Source organism: Toxotes jaculatrix, chromosome 11 (genome assembly GCF_017976425.1).
Source record: "Toxotes jaculatrix isolate fToxJac2 chromosome 11, fToxJac2.pri, whole genome shotgun sequence".
NCBI classification, from domain to species: Eukaryota; Metazoa; Chordata; class Actinopteri; family Toxotidae; genus Toxotes; species Toxotes jaculatrix.
Genome location: NC_054404.1, coordinates 11350550 through 11357822, shown reverse-complemented (window position 1 = coordinate 11357822; position 7273 = coordinate 11350550).

Genomic DNA, 7273 nt, shown 5'->3' with positions numbered 1-7273 from the left:
CACCCATCATGCCCTCACTCTCTCACAGGCCTGAACATTTCCAGAATGACTTTAAGAGATTATATAAATATATATATTATAAAATATAAATTGAAGAAAAACAGTGTGAAGAATACCATGTGGAAAAAAATGTTGTGGGTTTTTATTTTTGTTTCTTTGTTGCTGTTGTTGTTGTTGTTATTTTATTCATGGATCCTCACATTCCTTTACATAATGAACTGCAGTATTTTTCTGCTCTAAAGAGAAAAGTCCAGGGGAGATGACAATGGTCCCATAGCTTGATGATGCAGCAACCTGAACCAGTGTTGTGGGACCCCTCTGACACTTAATGAGATCCTGGCTCCACGCTGTAGGGCGGGCTTTACTCTGGTGCTTTGACAACATCTTCTGCTCCCATTTCTCCACCCACATTATCAGATAAACACAGCATGTCCTACAACGTTTACTGACCCTGTATAGACCAATGGCAGCATCACACTCCCTGTGGCAAACAATCAGATGTAAAAATGTAAATCATTTTTCAAAGTATTAAAAATGCGGTGACCATGAACTCAAAATGGTCTTGCCAGAATTTTGAGTACTTTAAATTATTATTTTTTTCTGTCACTATTTTTTAATGTAAAAAAGGTATCAAAGATTTTTCAGAATAGTTGTCACATTTCCCTCATTTTCCAGTCATGTCCATGTCCACGCATGATCGTCCTTTACTCTTTTTTCTTTTTTTGCACTATAACCTCAGCTTATTTGATTTATTTGGTACATTCACATAAAATAATTTGCCTACCAAGTTAAATGATAAGATTGAAATATTTATGTTTTAAAGCAGACAGACAGTGTTTTTGTGTGAACATCTTTTACACAGTAAAAGCGATGCTTTCAAGTTCCCGAAGACATTGCCGAAGCCATAGTTCTTTGGCTACATGAACAAATCCTTTCATTTCTCCTGGTTTATACTTCATTCAGCTACTTAGTCATACCACTAGATGCCTACACAGTTTAGAAAGCTGTACGCAGTTGGGCAAACCAACTGTAAATTAGCTTCAACAATTGCCTTACAAACCTGTTTGTTCAACTTAAATTCATGCCTGTTCAATGAAATTAATTGCCTTTACAAAAACATATTCACCACCCTCCCTGAGTTACATTCAACTCTCCATAGGGACTGAAAGGAAATGCTGATTCAGTTTTGCTTTTTGGAAAATATTTTGTGAATGTACTTTTAACTACATTTGCCAAAGACTTAGTTTGATATTTAATATTTTATTTACAGTATATGTACGCATAAGTAAAGCAGTATTATCTTTTAAATAAGTAGTCAACACTGAACATGTATGTCGTGATTTTTCAGCAGGCGAACAACATGATGCATATGACTGTAATGAAAAAGGTGAAATTCAGTGACTCAATATACCAACAGTTGCAACAAATGCTGCTTTGTAGAATGATTTGTGAATAATGTGAAGACAATTCTTCTCTGTAAATAATATCACACACACCATTGCAGTATCATACTAATGTACTGGCTCCCTTTGTAGATATACAGACTGAAAAAAAAAAAAACATGCATTACATTTGTGTCTTAATGTAATGTTGTGCTCCGATGAAATGCACAACTACTATATGACCTGTGGCTGCGTCAGTAGCAGGTTTCAGATGCTAACATCACATAGGCTGTCTTTGTCATTTTATTTTATTTTCATGATATTGTCATGATGATGTTTTATGTCACTATGCAATGAGTTAAATGGCTTTCTGTATCATCTTTTGTTGTTGGGCTCCGAACAAGTAATCCCCATGGAAAAACAGCATAAAAGTTAAGAAGTACAAAAGACCTTCAGTGTGAAATGGCTTCTCTCCAGTTTCAGTTTTGTTCCACAAATTCCCCTTAAATCAACTCGTGATCAAACTGAAGTCCTTGGCAACAATCAAAGATATTGTCCTGTTTGCTGTTAGTAGATGTTGTGATCATCATGTTAATCCGAATTACAGTCATCTGTGCCTCCATGTATAGAAACACATCCACGCTTATTCCCAGTCACCCATCTTTCTTTCCTCTCTCAACTCTACTCTTTCTCTCACTCAGTCCACGCTCTCAACCTCGCTACCAATACAACTCCTTAGTGTAAGGCATCCAAAGTGAAGTTTACTTTAATTCTACACAAACAAATGCATCATCTGGTACCAGGGTTCACTGTCATTGCTGAGGGCACCAGATAACAGAGAAACCGCCTGCGGTCCTGCTCTTCAGGAGAAGCTATCCTCTACAAGTTGCACATGGGATTTGCCTATTTCTGTCTACGTGTAGCTCGACATACCTGAAGATGAAACACTGGCTCAGAGTGCAAGCCACGTCATTCAGGCGAAGTCATTGCTTTAGGAAGCGGAGCACCTCTGAGGGAATGGGTCTTCTGCTGTTGTAAAGATGATACAGGAGATGTGTCATGGACATAAAAAGGATTTCTGATGAAAATCTATACGGAAAGCCTTGTGGCCTCAATCATTGTTCTGTTTCAGTTCTGTTCCAATTCTTTTTGTGCACATGAGAAATAAATTCTTTTATATGTCAGTCGTTGACTCGGTGTCCCCTCATTATTAACCCCATAAGAAAATGATTCAGAGTTCAAGGTTCCCAGGGAGCATTGCTGCTGCTGGTGTATTGACGTTTGGTTTTATGAACAGTCAGGACCACAGAAGGCGCTCATATGGGTTACAGCTCTCAAATATGAAATACACAACATATCGTTGTGTGTGTATCAATGTGTGGATGTTTGCAGAAATCACACACATTGTGATTCTTGTTAAAAGTAGCCTAAGTGTACAATAAAAACAGCTGCATTATCTTAACACCTGTGTGTGCAGGACAGAGGCAGAAAAAGAGAAAGAGAAAAAGAGAAGGGAGAAAGAAGGGGGTGAAACAAATAAGAAGGACAATTGGGAAGGCAGGAGAGCATTGCCCCAGCTTCTGACTCCAGTATATTTAATGATGCATCAGTTTTATCCTGCTATACCACACTGCTGCTGCCTCACTTCCTTTCTGCACTCTCCACTCTGAAACACACAAACATAGCCAGTTGTAATTCAATTTCTCTGCTTCCTCTGTCTATTGTTTATTTCATGGATCCCCTGTGAAGCATCAAAAGCTGCTGTTTCTGTCAGCCCCTAACTGTCCTATGTGTTTGTCATTCAGGCCTTGTTAAAAGATATAAAAAAAAAAAAAAAAAAAAAAAAAAACACCCACACATACACACAAACACTCCCTCTTCTCCCAGCTGAGAATTCCCAGTGGTAAAATTATTCCATTTAGATGGGAACTTTTTTGTCACTACCCTGTCTAAATTGGCATATCTGGCTCACTCGTAGAAACCAATAAACTGTGAACCCGGATGCATCTGTCAGTCAAGCTCATCTTTACTTTAGCAGGCCAGATGACAACAACAGGAGAAGACACACACACACACACACACCAGTAGAATGGGATGCACTGATTGGCTCTCATCAGTTAGGCATTACGAAAAGCACCTGTCATCCTCAGAGCTTCTCAAACCCGCACAGAGAGGCCCTGCCACGGGGGCCAATGCAAGATGTACTCAAACACTTCACCCTCATTGTCAACTTGGCGTGGTGATGCCCTACAGCTTGGCCTGATTCATGTCTGTCACTGGTAATATATACAGCAAAATAAGCCCATTTTAAAGAGCTGGTAGCTGGACACAGTCTGAAGCATAAATGTACTGCATTAAGTATACAGTATTTTTTTATTTTACTTTTTGATAAGTGCAGTTTATTTTGAGGAATCTATACTTAGATGCTATAACAAAACTACTAGTGGCATATTTTCTTTTTATGCTTCAACTCCACAAAATTGCAAAGGAAAATATAATACTTTTTAAATAAATCCAATATGTGTGGCAGAACTTTGATTTCTCTTCTTTCCCAGATTTATCTTGGGTTTAGACTTTGAAACACTGGAGTAAAAGCAATTTATAAAGTAGTTAGAATGAGCTGCACCTAGGCCCGGCTAACAGTAACATACTACTGGAATTGATGCATTGATATCAACAATCCAACAATGTAATATTTCATTGTATTTTTTATATCTAATCTTATATTTATCAGGCACATCAGTAACATTTCATACTTTAAGTGCATTCTGATTACAACACTTTTTACTTTCACTTGAGTGCACTTTTCTAATAGAGTATTTTTACATTGTTGATTTGATATTTTTTCTTAAGTTTTTTTTTTTAGCTGCTTCTTCCACCAGTGGTCAACAGGGTGTTTCCTTTGAACAGGAGAAACACTGACATGCTACAGTGTAAACACCACGAATTCAATACATAATCATTACCCTTTGTGTAAACATCCATGATCCAAAACTCGCCGAATCTCGAGGTGCCATACAAACATGGTATTGTTCAGAGACGAGGAACGGTGGTGGTCTAGCAGTGACATCCTGTCATCTGTCTGCATGGGAGCCTGTCATCAGCCTCATCATGTGGCTGTCATAGTTGATGCTGGCGAGGGGAGAGGCCAACCCTGCTGTGTCAATCAACGAGCCCTCATTAGAAGCGGCTTTAATTAGTGGCTGCACGGGTGCTGTATTGTTCACAACGCCGCCTTCGTTAACTCTGTTAATCCCAAATGGATTTTGGTTGGGAAGAGGCTGCAGTACAGGCCAGCGGTATAATGTGAAGAGACTTTATGTGTGTTGTTTACACCTTGAAAGTAAATATGTTTGACTTAAATAGATATAAAAGTATCCCTGAAGAAGTGACTGTGTGTTTATCATCCTTGCCCACGGATGAAAGACTTCGCAAATTAAAATAAAGGTTTGCAAAAATGTCCTTGTGAAAATAAATTATCATCTCATCCTAAGATTATTTCAGTGCGGCAGGAGAGTCAGAGAGTTCAAGCCCAGTCTCTGATGATCCTGATCCTGACAGAACGATGATTATGAGGTTATTTTCACTGTTGGCGGGTGAGACCATCCAGGCGACAAGAACATGACTTTGTGATGTTTGTAATGAGTGAGCATTGATTGACTCAACACAGCCTAAAGAGGTTTCCTCCATGTTCAAGCTCAAAGGATGCCTGGGCTCTGTGTGCATCCTGTACTGTAGCATAGTTCGCAATTAGAATAATGAGCAGTCGGAGAGCTGTCTGGAGAAATGCAATTGCTGCGTTTCTCAACCCAGGTCTCGTCTGCCAACTATATGCTATTATACCATTCCCATCCCTGTTAGATCAGTCACCAGTGCAGAGCAATTTCCCTTCAGGAGCTAAATTACCGTTTTGAATGGCCATTGTGCGACACATTGTGTAATTAAGCACTAAATATGCCTCGCTACCTGATTATGTCACTCTCCAAAAGAGCTGAGGAGCTGTGGGGCAAGGAATGGCGTTCCTGTGTTAGTGTGGACACACCAAGTGGTGGGGAGGGGATTCAGCGTTGGGGAGGAAGTGTGTAGGGGCATAACAAAAGGCCAAAATGGGTAAAATGGGGTAGCACTGACCTGCGTGCCCCCTTCAAGCTGAGAGAGGGTCTTCAGTCTGACAGAAGCCCAGCCTGAGGGGGTGGGGTGGGGGGTTGGTTTGTTTGAGTCCCAACTGTTTTGGTAAAACAGTTCAACATGAGCATCCAGCCCTCTGCAGCTCCAGTAGGATGTAGGAAGAAGAAGAGACGAGGCAAAGCGGGGAGAGAGAAAAGTGGGAGGCCACAATCACCAACCCCCACCACCTCTGACTGGCTTCCCACACCGCTCCACCCTCCTCCCCCCACCCCAATACACACACACACATACACACACTCCCCGACGCCTCCACCTCCTCCCCTACCCAACACCCAGTCACTGTCAGGCCAAACACATGATGAATTGCCCTGTCAACAGAATTCATTCAGGGACCAATTAATTCAGCAGAAATGAACTAGAGCCATCAGTCGCTGAAAAACTCAGTGCAAAGAGAGCAAAGTAGCCCCACTTCAGAAAACGAGGAAGCGAGGGAGGGAACAAGGGAGAGAGGGGTGAGAGCGTAGTGGAGACGAGAGGGCAAGCAAAAGAGAGAGGGAGAAAGAAAGGAAGAGGGAGAGAGAGTGTGGTGGAAGTTAGTCTGACAGAAATTGGTCATTTAATGCTTTAGCGCACTGGAGACAGCCCCTGTCATAGACGAAGGCATGGCAGGGGCTCCCCTGGTATTTTATTTATTAATTATCCTATGCAGCGAGGGGCCTTTAACTGTCTCAGTCCAGCCCTGTCAGCCCGACTCCCTGACATTTTCTCTCCACAAACAGATCCTTTAACACCGTGCTCCAGGTTAATGGAGACAAAGCCAATATCCAACCAACCTTGCCTTCTCCCCCAAATACAGTATTCATCTGTACCTTATCCAGGTAATTATGTCTCATACGATCTCCTGAATATGTCGTTGGGATGCTAATAAACCACTTTAGAGCTGGCATGCAGAACATGTCTGACCTTTTCAACTCACTGCTTCATGGTGGCTACGCCTCCCAAGGAGGGCAGCAATTATTTACACCTTATTGGGAACTGAATATCATTGGGAGTAAACACAGTCCCAAATAATTTAATGCTGGCTGCATTTATTATTCAGGAAATAATCTGAGCAAACTTATGCTCAGTTCCTCATAATTTGACTGATATGTAACACAATTCAATGTGAAATCTTTGTTGATAAAAGAAATGCTTTGCCTGCACCTGTCCACCTACCTGTCATATATTTGCCACCTCAAATGCTCCATCTCTGTTTCCTCAACAGTGTTGACAAAATTCAACAGAACCGTGCTTGCCAGAAGCTGTTTTGTTGGTAGTGACAAATTAGCACTGTGAAGGGCGATATCAACACCAGCTAATTAAGGTGTCGTGTGATTTTGGGCTCCAGATCAAGAATCTGCTGATTCATCCCACGGGTGATTATGATGTCCATATGGTCAACGTACATTGAGCCACGTCGGGAAATACTATCAGCCCCGCTGCGGCGCTGGCTTTGCCAAAAGTTTGATCTTGTCTTTTGTGGCGGTGTTGGGTGGTGTTCATCAAGGCTCTGAATTATTAACATCATCTTTTCTTTAAGCCCAGGATCCTCCAGTGGAAAACACGGGATGAGGGGCAGCTGGGAGGCTGTATGTGACTGGCTGCCTCTCTTCTCTGACATCAGGAAGTGAAATTCAACGCTGTTTCCACTGCCTTTCATTACTGGGCTTGTCTACCTTGGATGGCCCCGTGTGACTTCATTTTAAAGAATTATCACACCTCAT